The sequence below is a fragment of the Condylura cristata genome, unplaced genomic scaffold, assembly GCF_000260355.1.
Source record: "Condylura cristata isolate star-nosed mole 26May11 unplaced genomic scaffold, ConCri1.0 scaffold00010, whole genome shotgun sequence".
Classification (NCBI taxonomy): domain Eukaryota; kingdom Metazoa; phylum Chordata; class Mammalia; order Eulipotyphla; family Talpidae; genus Condylura; species Condylura cristata.
The window spans coordinates 26,874,858-26,892,220 of record NW_004567111.1 but is presented as its reverse complement, the minus strand read 5'-3'; positions in this window follow the sequence as shown (position 1 = coordinate 26,892,220).

The following is a 17,363-nucleotide window of genomic DNA, read 5'->3' as shown; positions in this document are numbered from 1 at the left end:
AGAGAGACTTTATTATCAACTGTTACCATACTTTATCGTTGTAGTTCTAAAGGAAGTGTGCTAAGACCTCTTTTGAAATCAGCACAGTTCCTAGAGTACGATCTATTAATTAGTTTCTGGCATTAGCATGGACTCTGAACCCTGTTGCTTTAGCAATTCAGTGTTATATTTCATCACTTTCTCTCAGAAAATCAAATTTCTCTTTTTCATTATGGGCATATGACCATTAATCAGCACATATAAATTCTTGAGTTTACACAATCTCAGTACATATGATCAGTAAAAATTAATCATGATCTATAAATCCTACTTTCATACCCTGGATAAAATTCTGTGATCTCAAGCTTGAATCTAATTCAGTATTATTTTATATCAACTTCACTATCAGACCCCTGTGCTTTGGAATGTTTCTCAAATAAGACTGTCAGATATTAAAAAAAAAAGTCTAAAATATGAAACATGGCCTTTCATCCACATTCGAGCTCACCATAGAAACAACCTATACTTGAAAGAATTGTTTTATATAATTGATGCTTTTATAAGAATGACTTTTCTGCCAAGCTGATTTCCTTTGTATGCTATTATGTATTTGATTCATGAGTATTGCTATTTTAAAAAATAAATCATCATTCATTAAGTTTAGCTAGGTAAACTTCATGCAAACAATGCACTGTATTATCAGTAAGGAAACAAAATAACACTAGTAAAATCTGAGGTAATATTTTAAGTGATAATTCATTTAAAGCCATAATGTTACAGGGCAGGGGATATGGACTCTGGGTCCCTTAACCCTCCATCTCTAAATAGGTTCTGCCATCTACCACATCAAGACAAAAAATACTCCAGTTAGACCAGCATTGGAAGGAACGTTAATGCAATTAATATGTGATAGAGAGAAGGGAAAAAATAGATTTTCTTTTGGACTGTGGATGTCCAAAAACTTGCCACAAGTCTGAGTCTAAGGAACCTTCTTGTGGGGACTCATAGAAAGGAGCAGAAGGGGCCAGATGTCTGGAAGGAAAAGAATAAAATCAAAATCAAGGAGGACTGCCCCTCTCCAGGGGTTTCTCACTGATGTCTATTTCAAGTCTCCTTCCATATGCCCTATGTCCCTGGTACAAGTTCAAGGCCAAGAAGCAAGAGAGTCTTCTCCACATGTCTCTCTGTTCTGTATGCCTCTCTCAGGCACTCTTCTTCCTTCTCCCCAGTCTTCTCTAGCTTCTTCCTGTTCAGGTTCAGCCTTCCTTATGGTGGGGCGGAGACCATAGAACCTTCTCTTTCCCTGGGGATTGACCTGTTAATAACAGAGTTCATTGACTAAATTTATTTTGAAAAGTAAACATTAAGCTCACACAGTAAAATGATATCCTTATAAGGAACGTGCTGTCAACTCACCAATTTATATGTCCATATTCTTACTATGTGGCACAGTAGAATACTTGCAGTTACCTAGAGGGTGGTGTCTTGTAATACAAAGTAGGGAGTTCCGTCTTGTAGCATTCCCTATTGTATTGCTCCAGTTCTACCCATTTACTTATTTATTTACATGCATTATTTACTTTTCATATTGTTGATCCTCTCAGGCGTTAACCACATAGAATTCCCACCATCAAATCTGTGGACCACCTGTGAACCATTACCATAATCTCTTGTGCTCTCCTTCCTCTGTTCTGAGCCTTTGTCTCTCCCCTTCCCCTGATGAATGTCACCAATTTATCCTATGTCTTCTAGTTTTGTTTTTGTTTGGTTTGTTTGTTTGTTCCTGATCCCTTGTTTGGTCCCCCTGTATTCTTCCTATAAGTGAAACCATCTGATGTTTTTCTTTTTCCTGCTAACTTATTTCACTGAGCATAATCCCTTCCACTTCATCCACGTTGCTGCAAATGACAAGTGTTTATCTTTTCTGACTGCTGAATAGTATTTCATTGTGTGTCTATACCACACATCTTTTTTATCCAGTCATCTGGTTTTATCCAGTTAGGCTGTTTTTATATCTTAGCTATTGTAACTAGTGATACAATAAGTATAGGAATGTAGGTTTCCTTTTGAATTAATGTTTTTTTGTATCTTTTTGGATAGATTCCTAAGAGTGAAATTGCTGAATCACACTGTAGCTTCATTTATTTTGCAGTTGAGGGTTCTTCACCCATTTATTTTGGGTTCATTTGTATAGTAAAATGTAAAGTGTCTTAATGTTTGAAAATGTGAACATGATAAACATAAAGCAAGGTAATACAGTAAAAGGCATAATTCAATCAACATGAATTATATATGTGAAGGAGTAACCTGAGAATAAAGTAATCCAAATATTTTCTGTGTTTTTTAAAGATGGTAAGTAGAGTATTTCATTTTTCTTTAAAAGATTTATTTATTTATGCATACAAGAACTGGGCTGCAGGCCAGAGGAGGGGAAAATGAGAGTATTCAGCAGAGACAAAGAGAAGTACAGGAAAGGCAGATCTACTGAAATGCACTGCTAAGGGGAGCAGCAGGGAAGACAGAAGAGGTCATCTGTACCATATGTAGCTTAAGTCCTTCGTCAGGGATCGAATTCAGGCCACAGAAGTGATAACATGGCAGTGCTAAGAATTAACCCCTCCATCACCAGGTATATTGGATATTTTAATACTTTTAACCAATGTTAAAAGCCTAAAGTGTAACTTTCTTAATCAATGCTGAATTTCTAGATATTAAAAATATTATGATTGGGCCCTCCCTGGTGGTGCAGTGGGTTAAAGCACAGCACTAAGAGGCTGAGGCCACTTCCACATGGGTTCGATCCCCGCCTGCCCCGGAGGAGATCCACATGACCTGGCAGACCTCTCCTGCCTGCCTGCTGCTCCCCTCAGCAGTGTGCTTTGTTGATCTGCCTGTTCTGCTCCCCACTCTGTCTCTGGTGAATCTTCTCACCCTCTGCATCTCTGGCCTGTATCTCAGTTCTGTATGAAAAAATAAATAAAATCTTAAAAAAAAATATGATTAACATATAGTTTATGGGCATATATAAAGTATATTTATAATATTAATTAACATTTATTCAGAAAGATATAAGGAGGTAAACTTTAGCTCTCTTTAAAAAAAAAAAAGATTTGTTTTACCTATTTATGCATACAAGATCCGGGGTGTAGGCCAGAGATGTGGGGGTTGGGCAGATGTGCTTGAGAGGATTCACCTGAGACAGAGAGCAGAACAGACAGAACAGAAATACACAACAGGTGGGGCAGAAGAGGTCTGCTGTGCCATGTGGGTCAGCTGCCTGAACTGGAATGGAATTCATGCTGCAGTGGCTGCCCGTAGCTTCACAATGCTGAGACTCAACCCCCTGTGCCACCAGGAAAGCTAGAACATTCTCTCTTATTTGTGTCTTGACTTTATTTTCATGCTTTGCAGGCTTACTTGTACTCTTTCATTCTTCAAGATAACTTATTTTTCATTTTTTTTCTATTTACATCTCCTGTTTCTCATACTTCTTTTTATTTTTTCCAGTTTCCACTTAAGTTACTAGCAATTTTCAAGTGATTTTGTGATTATACATTGCTTATTTACATTTTTGTTTTATCTATAAGTTACTAAGACTCATACATATTTAAGAATATGTTTTACTGAATTTTAAAACTTACCAATGTCTTTGTATTTCTATAAGTGAACTTTTAACTTCTCTCTTACTTATGGTCCTTCTTAGCCTGTCCACAATGTTCCATGTGAGCCTTGTCCATAATTTAATTCTGGAAAAAAGTGTCTTCCTCGTTGATAAATATACTTTCAATCTCTGACTATGTAATGTGGGTAAAATGCTTTACTTTACTTACCCTTCAATTTCTTTCTTAAACGCCTCAGCATTTAATAATTTATCATAAAACTTTATTATAATTTTCCATAATATAAAAAAATAACTATTGGACAGTAAAACATATCTAGTTGATTTTACTTCAGCAACCAGGTGCTGTATAGGAGTGTATTTTTAACAATCAATAGATTAATACTTTTCCATCAGAGGCAGTCATATCATATAATATCAATGGTAAAACTAGAGTTTCCTCTGAAGTATATTGAAGTTCAACATAGATGTACTAATGGTGTGCATGCATATTGATATCTTTCAGGCCTTGAGTAGATAAATCAATGTCTGGCCAGTCCAATAACATGTTTCTTTACCCTAGAATTCCCTCTAACAGTATCATGGTAGTTCTTTGAATAACTTGGCAAAAAGTAAATCACTGCTTTTTGCCATTTATAGGCTACAGTGTTTTATTTATTATGCATATTAAATCAATAGTTTATTAAAGATTTTTTATTTGTATGAAAGAAAATTTTAAAAAATTAACAGGAGTACCAATGTGATTTATTTGCTTTTCTTTTAGTAGGCTAGACATGACAGAAATGAAATAAAGTACATTTAAGCTCATTATTTTTATACAATACCTTATAATTTCACAGTGAAACTGTGTTCCAAAAGCCGTACTTATTGTTCATACAGTGAGAAACACTCATTTTTGAGTAATTCTCTCTACCTTTATCTTAGATCTTTCTAAAGTCAACACTTTATCTTCTCAGATAAAGTCAGCATCTTTCTCTTTTGGATGAGTAAGGAAGAAAAGGAAAACTTGGATATCAAGTATTATGAATAACTATGTTTGACTTTTTAAAAGAAGTAAATTTCATAATAAATGAGAGGTGAGTAAAATCGCTTGAGACTACATATGAATGACATAGACTTACATCCAAAATCTTCCCCAAGTAAATCTATAAATTCTATAGACAGAGCTTTTTTTTCAAATACTTTACTAGGACTTTTAAAAGTATTTGAAATCAGACACAGAAAATGTGTGCACAGTAAGATTTTCAGATACAATGTTATGTAAACTATTCAACTGCATTACAACTCATGTACTTAGAGATAAGTTTTATTTATTATGGGTGGGTGTATATTTTGTATATTAAGTAAGGTGAGGCCTTCACAGTTATACTGCTGCTGTAACTTAAAATGTCTTAATATATCTCTAGTTCCAGTTTCAGTTACCAGTCTATTAAGTAAAGTTGTGAATGTTTTCATTACCTCTTCATTTCATGTGAGATAGGATGCAAAGACAAATCCTGTACCCCTCTAGGTTCTTCTAGACTAGGAAATCATCAAATAAGCATTACACAGCTTGACAGTAGGAATACTCCAAAACCTATGTTTTAGTTATAATGTGAAACCTCCTGAGTTTGTGGGAGAGACCCAGAATCAGTCAGTAATTTGTCTAAGTGGTTTTAGAAGCCATCTTAAATAGCTTCACTAAAATGGAGGAGTTTGGGGAAAAAATTGGAACTAATAAGGATTTTTATCAGGAAAACTGTTGTGCACAGATTAATTCTGCCTTCTCCATTGAAAAGAGGTGAGAAAATTAGGTCTTCCTAGGAGAGAGCCTCACAGAAAGATATTTACATATAAATAGCAAAAACAGTTTCCACCTAGCCTTCAGGACACCTCCCATGAAATAGGCCTCTGCCAAAGACATACTTTGAGGTGGCAGGATTTTGCTGCCCTTCAATTCTATCTGTATTTCATACCTGGCATCATCTTCTGTATTTCAGGGCTTATCTGCTACCTTGTTTATGAATTAATGTGAGATTTTTCTAGGGAAACAAGTTATATTAGAAAATGCTAACAAGAGAACATTTTCCAATGGTGTTACTAAGCCTATGAAGTTTAGATGAAGTCCAGTCCTAGGGAGTTCTCACCTAAAATACTCATGAGCCTGTAATTACAACACTGGACTAGCCATATAACTTGAATATTTTATACCCTGCTTTTCTAGGAAACCCATTTAGATACATATTCTTGATTTTGCTATTAACCATTCTATAAAATATGGCCACTTGGCTTCTACTTAGAGGTCTGTCATCTGCTTTGAATATTTAAGTAATTCAAAAGGGAAGTGAAGGATCAGATTAGTGTAGAGCTAAGTGACAATTATGAGACAATTTCTAATAGAACTACTCTATGAAGCCTTAGGATAATTACATATCTCTTCCCTCCAATATTTCATACCTTCTTTCTTCACTACTCTAGTATTGATACCTGTCAACAAGCTATGATAATTCCATTTAATCCCAAGTCGCAAACAAATCACATCTCTTCTCAAATATTAATAAAATCATCCTTTGCCACCTTAAAATCCCCAGTATCCCTGGCATTATTGGCAAAATAATCTGACTGAACACATAGGGTGGTATGCTCTATTAACACCCTCAATTGTGTGTGGCCATTCATTGGAAAGCTTTCTGTAATATGCAAATATCTAGGTGAATATTTTAGACAGATAAATGTCTTTTCTTCATTGTAGCATTATTCAGAAATATTCATTGAATTCTTGATTCACTCTATATTTAAAGGTGACAAAAGTTTACTGTGCGACCTATAAGAAACTTCAAGGTTTGTTTAGAATACCTGAATTTCCTTTATGTAAACCCAAGTTTGACATCTTTTGAGAGTCAAAAATTAGAATGCAATTTATCAAAGCTCTGCAGATTTACTCTGAGGAATTTAAACTCATGACGTAATATTAACAGTATACCTAGAGAATAGATACCACCCTATTTTTGATGAATTAGACCATTATGACTCTTTCCAACCCATGGACCATAAGGGAAGCAGCTGGAAATGGCAGGAGCAGATGGGGGGTGGGTACTGATTGCCAAGTGAATGTCTTTACTTCAAAAAAGAAAGGCTTAGTTTTGAGGCATGTGAATGTCAGCCAAGAGCTTTGTGGAAATCTTTGGCATAGACCAGATTAAGCAGAGCTTCCACAAAGTAATATTATCAATAATATATATTTTCCAATTTCTTTTTTAACAGCTTTAACTATTCAGACTTGCTGAGATAATTGGTTGCACAATTATTTTTTTTTATTTTCCATTCCCCTATTTTCATATCTTTTTTTGGAGAGAAGAGCTAGCCAAATTATGTCTCTATTATGTTTGAGCCCATTTCACTGTCTTTATAGTGTGGATAACTGAGTGAGGATTGTGAAATAATCTATTGAACTGAGAAGAAATACATGATCTGCAGATAGAATGAAAACACTCAGGAAATTTGAGTTTATCTTTTGAAATTGTAGATTTCTATCATCTTAATGTACTGAAATAAATAATACAAATATTTTACTTGACGATTACATAAATATTGGTGTCCCTTAGTGAATAGGGAATATTATTACAAGAGTTGGTATTTTTGGAGTAAAAATAGTTCTGATTTACAATCTTAAATTTGGGCCCTCCTTGTGGTACAGTGGGTTAAAGCACAGCACTGGGAAGCTAGCCACAAATGCTTCTGCATGAGTTCTATCCCCAGCCAGGGAACTGACCCACATGGCACAGCAGACTTTTGCCTCACCCGCTACTCTCCTCGGCAGTGTACTTCATCAGTCTGCCTGTTCTGCTCCCTTCTTTGTTGTTGGTGAATCTTCTCACTACCCCTGAACTTCTTGCCTGTACTACAGTTCTATATGCATAAAAAAATAAATTTTTAAAAGTAAAAGTTAAATTTAAGGGCCCTCCCTGGTAGCAACAATAGCTTAAAGTGAAGCAGTATGAAACTATCTGCAACCATTGTAGCATGAGATTGATCCCTTGTCAGAGAGGTGACTGACAAGGCATGGCCCACCTCTCCTGTTCTGCCCACTGCTCCCCTCAGCAGTGTATTTCAGTCATTCTGCCCATTCTGTTCCCTTTTCTGTTCCCCATTCTGTCTCTGGTGAATCCTCTCGCCCGCCACACCTCTGGCCTGTTCCCTAGTTCTTGTAAGCACAAATAAATATAATCTTAAAAGAAAAAAGAAATAAACTTAAATGTAAGATATCTCTGAAATTAATAATGGGAGGCTAGAAGCCAAAAGGTGAGGTTCATACTGGAGATATAATAAATTTAATATTAAAACATAGTAATGGTAAGTGGAGTTGTGGCATCGGCAGTATGTTTCTCAGTGGTGACTGTCATGAATTGCTATGTCACTAGGTTTTAGGTGCTATTATAGATAGTTCATTAACTTACTTCAAAATGAAAGCCTAAGAAATAGACATCATTATTGTTCTACATTTTGAGAAAAGCAAAATTTGACATACACAGACTTAATAGCTTGCCCATGGCCCCCTGCTGGTAAGTGATAAAGCCTCAAACCTCACCATATGCACTGATCATCTGCCCTAGACCACTGCATACCAACTTTTATTTATGATACATCATAAAAAAGAAGTCATCTGAAAAGTTTTGAGGCACCTGTACATTTTAAAGTGAGGAATAAAAGAAATAGCCAACAAGGGACACTTGGAATAAATGACTAAGAAAAGAGCAGTAGATAAGAAAAAAAAATAATGGTAGTCTGGAAGTCAAGTTAAGGGCACATCTTAAAAGAATGAAGAGATCAGAAGAGTTTTTATTAACTGTTGATAAAAAAGATTTTTAAGATGATTCTAAGCAGAGATACAGAGATTAAAAAAATAGATTATTTGGTTTACTTGACAAGATTAGTTTTTTAGAGTGTTATAAATAAAAAGTTTTCTGGAGTGGAGTAGGGGGTCAAGAAAGACAAGAAGTGAAGTCTGAGACTGAACCATTTCATAGCAATAATATCTCTAAAAGTGATCAAATGATTTGTGGGGAAACAAAGTCAAGGATAGTTTTACTTATAATGGGAAATAAGCATGTTTGATTGTTTTGGAAAAGATATAGAAGGCAGAAATTATGTGATGTTGCTGCAAAATTAGAGGATAATTGCAGGACTGAAGACGTTGAATAGATAACTCATGAAAATAATGAGTGCAAATGCAAATTGATCAGATTAAGGAAATAGCTAGAGTGATTGTAGAACATTAAATTAAGAATATATGAATCATCCTGTAGAAAGAATGCTGTATTTGGATATGGATGCTAGAAATATGTTATTTCTTTTCATGTTTCTTTTTAATACTATTAGAATCATCAGCCTCAGCAATGAATAAGGAGATACAATGTAATTACCATTTATATAATCATACTCTCTGGCGCCAGGTTATATTATAATCTAAGTTTTATGTGATTTTTATGATGCTTGAGTGTAGAACCAGTGAGTAATAGAACTGGAATCCTTTAAATGCATAAACTAGGATTTTTAAAGTCTGTTTTGCAACCAGTGTGCTCATTTAATGATTAAAAAATATCAGGATAATAGGTCAGGAAAAAAGATTTTGTCCAGCTTTCTCTTGCTACATCAACTGAGCGACGTTATAGTTCCTTTATTAGCAGTCTGCAAAAGTTTGCATTATCTTCCACTGTGTAGCAAGATATTTTAACAATTGCACAACTCCCCTTTTTTAGCAGCTAATCAGTAAAGTACATTACTTTGGTGACATATCAGTAGTGTAATTGAGACTGATGAGGATAGGGAAGTCTCAGGTAAGTAAACATCGCAGCAAAAGTGTAGGGATAAAAGTCAGAGTCTGTGAAAGTAAAATATATGATTGGATATCAACCAGGTAGTGTTACCCTGTCTGGACAATTACACTTCCCGGGCGTTTGGAGTAGGTACAGGTGTATTCCAGTATGTTAGTGTAGATGTGTATGTGTGTATGTATATATGTGTGTATCTCAATAGCTCTGTTTCTTGGCCACCCTGTTTGGTTGGGCATTTACCCACAAGGGAATGGGCAATTCTGAATGTTTTATTGGGAAATTATCTTATATATATTATGTAACATTATGTAATAATTATACATGCACACACACAGCTTTAAACTATTTGTTTATGCTATGTTAAATGTCCTCTGCTACTGTGATGGGATTTGGATAAAAAAGTGTTAATAATGATAATAGAATTCTCTAGCATCTACAGTGAGCATCCACTCCTTAGTAATGGGTTTAAGTACCAATTATACCAGTGAAACTAAAGGGTAAAATACTTCCCTTCAGTACTCCATTTTTTTTTTTTCACTTTTAAACCAAGCCAGCTGTGGAAGACTATATTTCATTAACATGGCTTAGCCATCACTGTGGCTCATTTATGACCTACATCCTTAAGTGTGGGTTAGTCGGCTGTGACCAGATAGTGTCATCAATACTATAAGATAACTGTTGACTCAGGAATTCTATTCCAGTAATAGAAAGGTATACTCTGTGGGGTTAACAATCACAAGAGAAGTTTAAGCAAAATTGGGCCAATTTAATTGTTAAACTGGTAGTTAGCCTTTCAAAGTTCCTTCCCAGACAATTGCTCCCTGTGGGTCTGTGGGTGGGAGATTAGTAAGAGGGGTGGGCATCAGCTGGAGAATGGGAGAGAGAGATACTTCCTCATTTAAGTACCACATTGTTTAACATTTAGATGAAATTTAGGAGAGATGGCAACAGAGCCCCAGGAGTAACAGGTGATTGCCATGATAATAATGCCCACTGTAGCAAATACTTGTAACTATGACATGGAAGTTAAAATTGGCAATACAGGAAACAAGAATGATTCGTTTAGCATATATGTGGTATATGCCTTTAAGTATAATGTATTCATTTGTAGTGTCTTTTATATGAGAAATGTGCTTGATCATATAAGAACTGTATTAAAATAGTCAAATTAACAAATGAAATAAAATTTGCATTAACAATTTCAACTAGGCCAGCACTATGCAAATAAGGTCAAATATGTGCAATCTTTCATAGCAGACAAATGCTTTGTGTATAATTATTGTGATTTTTCCAACTTATTTTTTCTCATACTTTGTCATTTATTTCCATTACTATTTTATTTATATTACTGTACTATTAGTGCACAATTGAGGGATACCTGGGCACTCCCAAACTTGCACCCTCTAAAAGGCAAAGGAGACCCACAGTGTGAAAAGTAGATTTAGTTTGCATAGAGAGAGAAGAGAAAATAAAGATAATTTCCCAATAAAGCATTCAGAATTACTCATCCCTTTGTGGGTAAATGTCCAGCCAAACAGGGTTATCCAAGAATCAAAGCTGTTGAGACCCTTAAGCTTGCGCATTTGAAGGCACCCTCTGGTGGGGGACCCATAAAAAAGGGTTCTGTACTAGGTCTCAGAAATGCTGGGACAAAAGGAGCTACTCATCAAAAAAATCACTACCATTTTCAGCTTCCCAATCTTCTCACTCATCTGTTTCTTTCCGGTATCTCTATGTGTCTCTACCTGTGTCTCTCCTCCATTCATCTCTTTCCCTATCTTCTTCCCAGCAGTATCAGCCTACATGTCAGGCCACATAAGCTGGAAATCTTTTTTACCCAAGCCATTTTCCTTATTATATAACTTCACCTGGCCCCTCAGCTCTGCACATAGTTAAATGATAAGTGGGGAATAGTTAAATGATAAGTGGGGAATGTGGTAGTTCCCTTAATCATGCTTGGTAAGAAAAGCTGTTATATCTAGTAAAGATATTAATTTCTGTCTCTAGACTTATGTTGATTAATTTCACATGTTAACTTGAGTGTGCTAAGGGATGCTCTGAAAGTTGGTAGGGCATTTCAAGGCATATCTGTCTGTAAGGATATTGCTAGATGATACGAGCATTGAATTGATAGGCTGAGTAAGGAAGATTGCCCTCATGAATGCAACTACTTATCCAACCATTGAGGGCCCAAGTAGAGCAAAAAGAAAGGAAGAAAACAAATTGCTTCTGTTGTTTGAATTGGTATATATCCATTTTCCTCTGGCCTCCTTACTTGTTCTCATTTATGGACTAGGATTTGGGTTTATTTAATATCTTCCTTGTTTGTTAGTACTTTGGAACTGGGTTAATAGCTATACTATTATCTTTTCTGTGCTACCAACTTGCAGATGTCAGATTGTGGAAGTTCTCAGCCTCTATACTCATGCATTCCAATCCCTCATAATAAATTAACCTTTTATACATATCATCTATTTGTCTGTCTGTCTGACTGCCTTCTGTAGGTCAGTGTCTTTGCAGTCCAGGCTAATTACAAAGCTTTTCTATAACCTTTATGGTACAATAAAAGAGTGAGATAGCAGTTGGGTTAAAAAAAGAGAAGAAAAGAAAAAACTTACCTTTCAAGGACTATAAGCACTTTTTGCAGCAATTGATTTCTCTTTATACTCACAAGTGAACAAAACTCCCTTCAATATTTCCTGACCCCAAAATGAGGAACTCTTATAAGAAATAAAAATAAATAGCATTTTACCTTTTATTTTAATTATAATTACAAATTTCAGCCTTCCATATTTTGATTGACCCAATAGGTCAACAGCAAAATACAATATTTCAATTTTTATTAGGAAAATTCATCACAGTGTATTAGTCTTTTCTTATGTTAATATGGGAATCCTTGGGTATTGCTTGACTGTTCTAACATCTGCATACTTCAGCTATTTAGTTTTGTCTCATCAATTTTTCAGTGCTATTTGCAGGAAGATCTGATCTATGATAATACAGGCATGAGGTCATCTGAACATAGAAAGCCTGAATTTCCTGATGTGACTTGTACCAGTTAAACAAAGATTTTCAACCCAAATGCACCTTATCTGTAATACTCTGACAAAAAAATAAATCATACTATCACTTTATTTTTAAATTACACAAATATATTTTTAACTTTTTCATTTAAAATGTTATAGTTAATTTCAGTCACAGCTAAGGTGTTTTGGAAATTTAAAATATCTGCTTGCTTTTAAATATGTCAAATTTTAATTGATTGCAATATACCTTAGTACCATAATTTCTTTTTTATGTTATAGAGATGCAATTTGTACATGATTATAGAACAGAAAATAAAATGATAAAATGGGTTTTAATGAACCACCAATGACTTTTAGATTTATACATATTTGAGTGGAAAGACAAATGCAGAGGATACACATACACACATAATTATATTGCCTATAAAACTTACATGTAAGTCTATTAAAATGTAATATCCATGCTTATTCTATTGAACTGTTATAGAGTAACTCTGTAACTTCTGATACTTACATTTTTGCTAAGGACAAGATACTTAGCCAAATCTATCAGCATTCATAAGTTATGAAATTGTTTACCAGAAAGAAAGAAAATCTGGAATGTACCAGAAGTTTGAAGTGAAGATCAGTAATAATTCTAATAGTTTGGAGCTCCACTCTTAAAAGATTATGATTTAAGTTGTTGAAGGGTACAGAAAGTTTTCTGTTATTAGTAATACCAATCTCTGACTTACATACAGGTATAAAAACCTTTATTCTATATTATTTACCAATTTAAATATTTGTGTTAAAATTTTGGTAATTATGTCAACATATTTTTAACTGAAAACATTTTAAATTCATATGATAGGTACTGGAGCAGGCCCACATGAGGCCTGGGGGCAGGAGGAGGGGTCTGGGCAGACATTCTTGACAGATCAGTGTCTCTTCCTGAGCTGATCCCATGTCCTCTGTTTGTGTGGAGGTCATGGTGTGCCAGGAAGTGACTTCAGGAAAGAAGGCTTTTCCTGCTCTCCTGAGCAGGACCCCAAAACCATGCCTGGGTATGCCAGATTCTCTTGACCAGCCAGGGGCAGTGATAACATGTCTTTATTCTCTCCTTGGGGAAGCCTGATTGTTGTGCTGGGTCTTGGGACATGTAATCAGGCTTGCAAGGAATTTCAAAGTTAAAGCAATAGCATGAGTTTGTATCTAAAGGGTAAACTCCTAGTATAGTATTCAAATGGCAATGACAAATGAAGAAAAAAAGAAAGGGGTTGCCAAACAATCAGGCGATACTTTCAGCCAAAACAGCTACCTGATCAAATGGAACCTTGGCCAGAGGGAGGCCCTGAGCAACAGCCAGAGATTACCACTGCCGCCAGGAGCTGGGAGGAAAGCAGGAGTTCATTGCTAGCCCAAGAGTACTACACACAGAAACATCAGAACAAATAGAATCCTCCCAGGAGCCCATTGCCATCATCACTTTTGGAATCTGTTCCTGGGCACATGCAGGAAATGGAGCAAGAAGTCCAGCCAGGCCTGGCTCATTCAAGGTTCCCACCCCGAGGCAGTCCAGTAGTTAGACCCAGGTTGCTCTCAGCCGGTTCGAGTCTAGCATTTTATAATTCTGAATGTTATGGGATAGTATTACATGCTTGGGGAATGTGGCCATGGCCTCATGCTTTATGTTTGTAAGTGTAAAATGGGCTTGCGTGGGAGGTGGGTGGGGTGTGTACAGATGAAATCAGTGGCCCCTTTGTGAGATGAAATGTGTCAAAGAGACACTGACATCTATAGCTGTCACAGTGGGGTAGCAGGACAAGTGTTTGGAGCATTTTCTTGCCCAATGTGGGACTCGGACCCCCTCTTCTCTGGCCTTCAGGGTTCAGAACATGTGACATACCAGGGCTTAACTGGGTTTCACTTTTGAGCGGGGCTTGGGCACTTCTCACTTTCTTGGCTCCCAATAAACACTTTTGCTTCTGTTGTCCTAGAAAAGTGGGTCCCTGAGTGGGTCCCTGGAATAGCCTGCAAGGCATTCAGAACTGATGTTGGGACTACATTCCTGCCTAGGACAGTGTATCTGGGAGCTATTCTGGGTGGGTTGGGCTGCTGGTAGGGCCTTTGGGATGCCACTTCATCTGCCCCTTGTAGTGTCAGAGCCAGGCCAGTGTGCCTCTCAGTAGCCTGATCACTCATAGGGGCCTCCCTGGCCTTCGCAAATGATTGACAATATGTCACTGAAAGGATTATCTCTGAAATAAATTGGTAAATTTATGAAATACTCCAAGGAATTAGTTTTCTTATATAATACTTCTGCCCATTACTTCAATTATTGAATAGGGTTATGTCATTTAATTTATTATTATCTAACATTATAGCTTTAAAGCTAATCATGGTTTACTAGAAACATAAATACATACTTGTATAACTTATGACAGGGGACAAGTGTCTTATAAAATTAGAACTTATTTACTAAATAATAAAACAGGCTTATACACTGGGCTTTTCTATTAAAAAAAAAGTCAAAATATACCATCTAAAATGAAGAGAGATAATACAATTGATCCATAAATATTATAAAGTAACATTGCTTATATGTGATCTCATACTTCTTGATTATATCATTATTCACTTGACAGAAATCATCTGAAAATTATATCACATCTTGTAGGCTGCACAGTATTTGGGATAAATAGAATGTTTCTAGTATATGGATATATATGGAGAATGAGAAAATATGCACATATTAAAAATTAAAAGCATAGTAAGCAAATCTCCTTAGGCACAAATGAGTTTATAGTAGCCAAGAATTTCTTTGGTTAATTCCTGCTTCTCTCCTTTGTGTCCACATCTGGCACTGATTCTTTCTAAAAACAAGGCCAAGCAAGCTAATGAAAAGCTTCTCTGAATAGGTATTATTTGGTTTTCATAGATAAACAAATGACTATATATCTTGTATTGCAATTAAGCACTACCAAATTATGCAAAACTCGGAATGTGCAATGACAGTTATTAATATTTAGGCACATCTGTGTTCTCCAGTCACATCATCTGCAATTGAAGAAATGCTAGAGCACATAAAACAGAAGCATTTGTCATCAGTTCAGAAATTAGGCATCATTCAAAATTGTGCCAATAAGCATATTGAGTTTTTTTTTAAAAACATGTTTTAGATGCTCTTATTAAGAAATTCCTTAGTAAAAAACCTTAAAAGAAATATTCACATAAATGAAACTTCTATGAAAATATTTATATTTCAAGGAAATAAACCATTCTTTTTTCAGTGATGATTAAAGTTTTTAACTAAGCACAAATACCCATGGAGATATTTATATTTTATCAAGGTACACCTTGACATTTAGACAATATTTTATAGCTTCTGGAACTATCTACCCTAAAATTTTAATGCTTTAAGTGAACTATAACTGGAGGGTCTCTGATATGTAAATTTACAGCAAAACTTCATCACTTACCAAGCTTAGGCTTTGAAAGATATCCTCTAGTTTGGTAGCTATGTAATACACACACACACACACATACATACATACATACATATATAAGTGTATATGTGTGTATAGGTATATGTGTGTATATGTGTATATATATGTATGTATGTATATATATATATTTAATTATGGATAGATAATGAGAATTTCATTTTGACTTAACAGTATCTTTTGTCCATTATGTTTGGTTTTCATAGAAGTAACAAAATAATTTTGGCCCAGATTATAACCCAAACTCTGCATTTTGCCCTCAATTTTTCTTTCTCTACATATATCTGCATATGTATTCATTTCGACAAAACCAGAGTTGAGAAAACTCTATATAAAATTTTTAAAATATGTATGTTTAGTAGTACTAAATTTCTATTTTTTCAGAAAAATTGATTGTACCGTATTTTTTATTTAACTATGTTTGCTTCTATGAAATGTTATTTGTGCTTGCCAGATATCAGAAAATTTTAAGTCTAGTGCTTTCTAGATATTTATAATCTTTTAGAATATTCAGGCACAGAAATACTTTTTCTAATAATAAGGTTAGCTACATTTTAGAAAAGGATAGGGAGTTGCCAAATTTGTGGAAATTGGAATGGACCCCCCCAATATAGTTTATATTGAATATCAACCAAAAAACTGAAATTAACTAGATTGCACAGCTTGTGAGGCACTTTAGTTAGCAGAAGAAGAATATAGCTAATACAAGTTAATGCTGGTGGTAAGGACATAACTCATACGATGGAGAGGTCAGCCAGAAATACTATTCCTTTGAAGATTTTAAAGCAGAAAAATGACATAGTAAATACGTGTGATTTAGATTGCTATCCTTCAGAAAAAAATGAAGACAAGTTTTGAGGTCATTCAAGATTGTAAACAGGGAAGTCAACTTGGGTATCATATAATACTCTAGGTGACATGTTACCTTATCTTAAACACATGCAAAGAAGATTGTGCTAAAGAGATATAAAGAAGAGAGTAGTAGATATAATCTCCCTACACATTTATTGGTTGTAGAATGTAAGCAAGAGGATGGTAAATACAGACTTCCAGATTTCTGGTCTGGTGATGGAATCAGGGCAGAGAAGCATTCTCAGGCATTTGAGAAAAAAGGTGGTAGTATGAAGTATTCTATCTTGTGTGTGTGTGTTCTCAGTGCAAAGGTAGAGTTATTCAGTAGGTGGTATTCAGAGGTAAAGAAAAATATTTTAAGCAAACAGGTACAATATTCAAATCAGTGGAGCTAACACAAAGAAACCTTATTTTCTTAAGGAAACTAAGTTATTATGCATTTATTAAATATTTATTTTTTAACAGTTTTTGTTGCTAGGTGGAGTGTTATCTGTATGGTTTTGTATATGTCTTACATCTCAGAGATGTAAATAAATTAATATATTCTCTAAACCTTTCTGGTCTCAAGTTTCTCATCTAAATATTCAGGAAA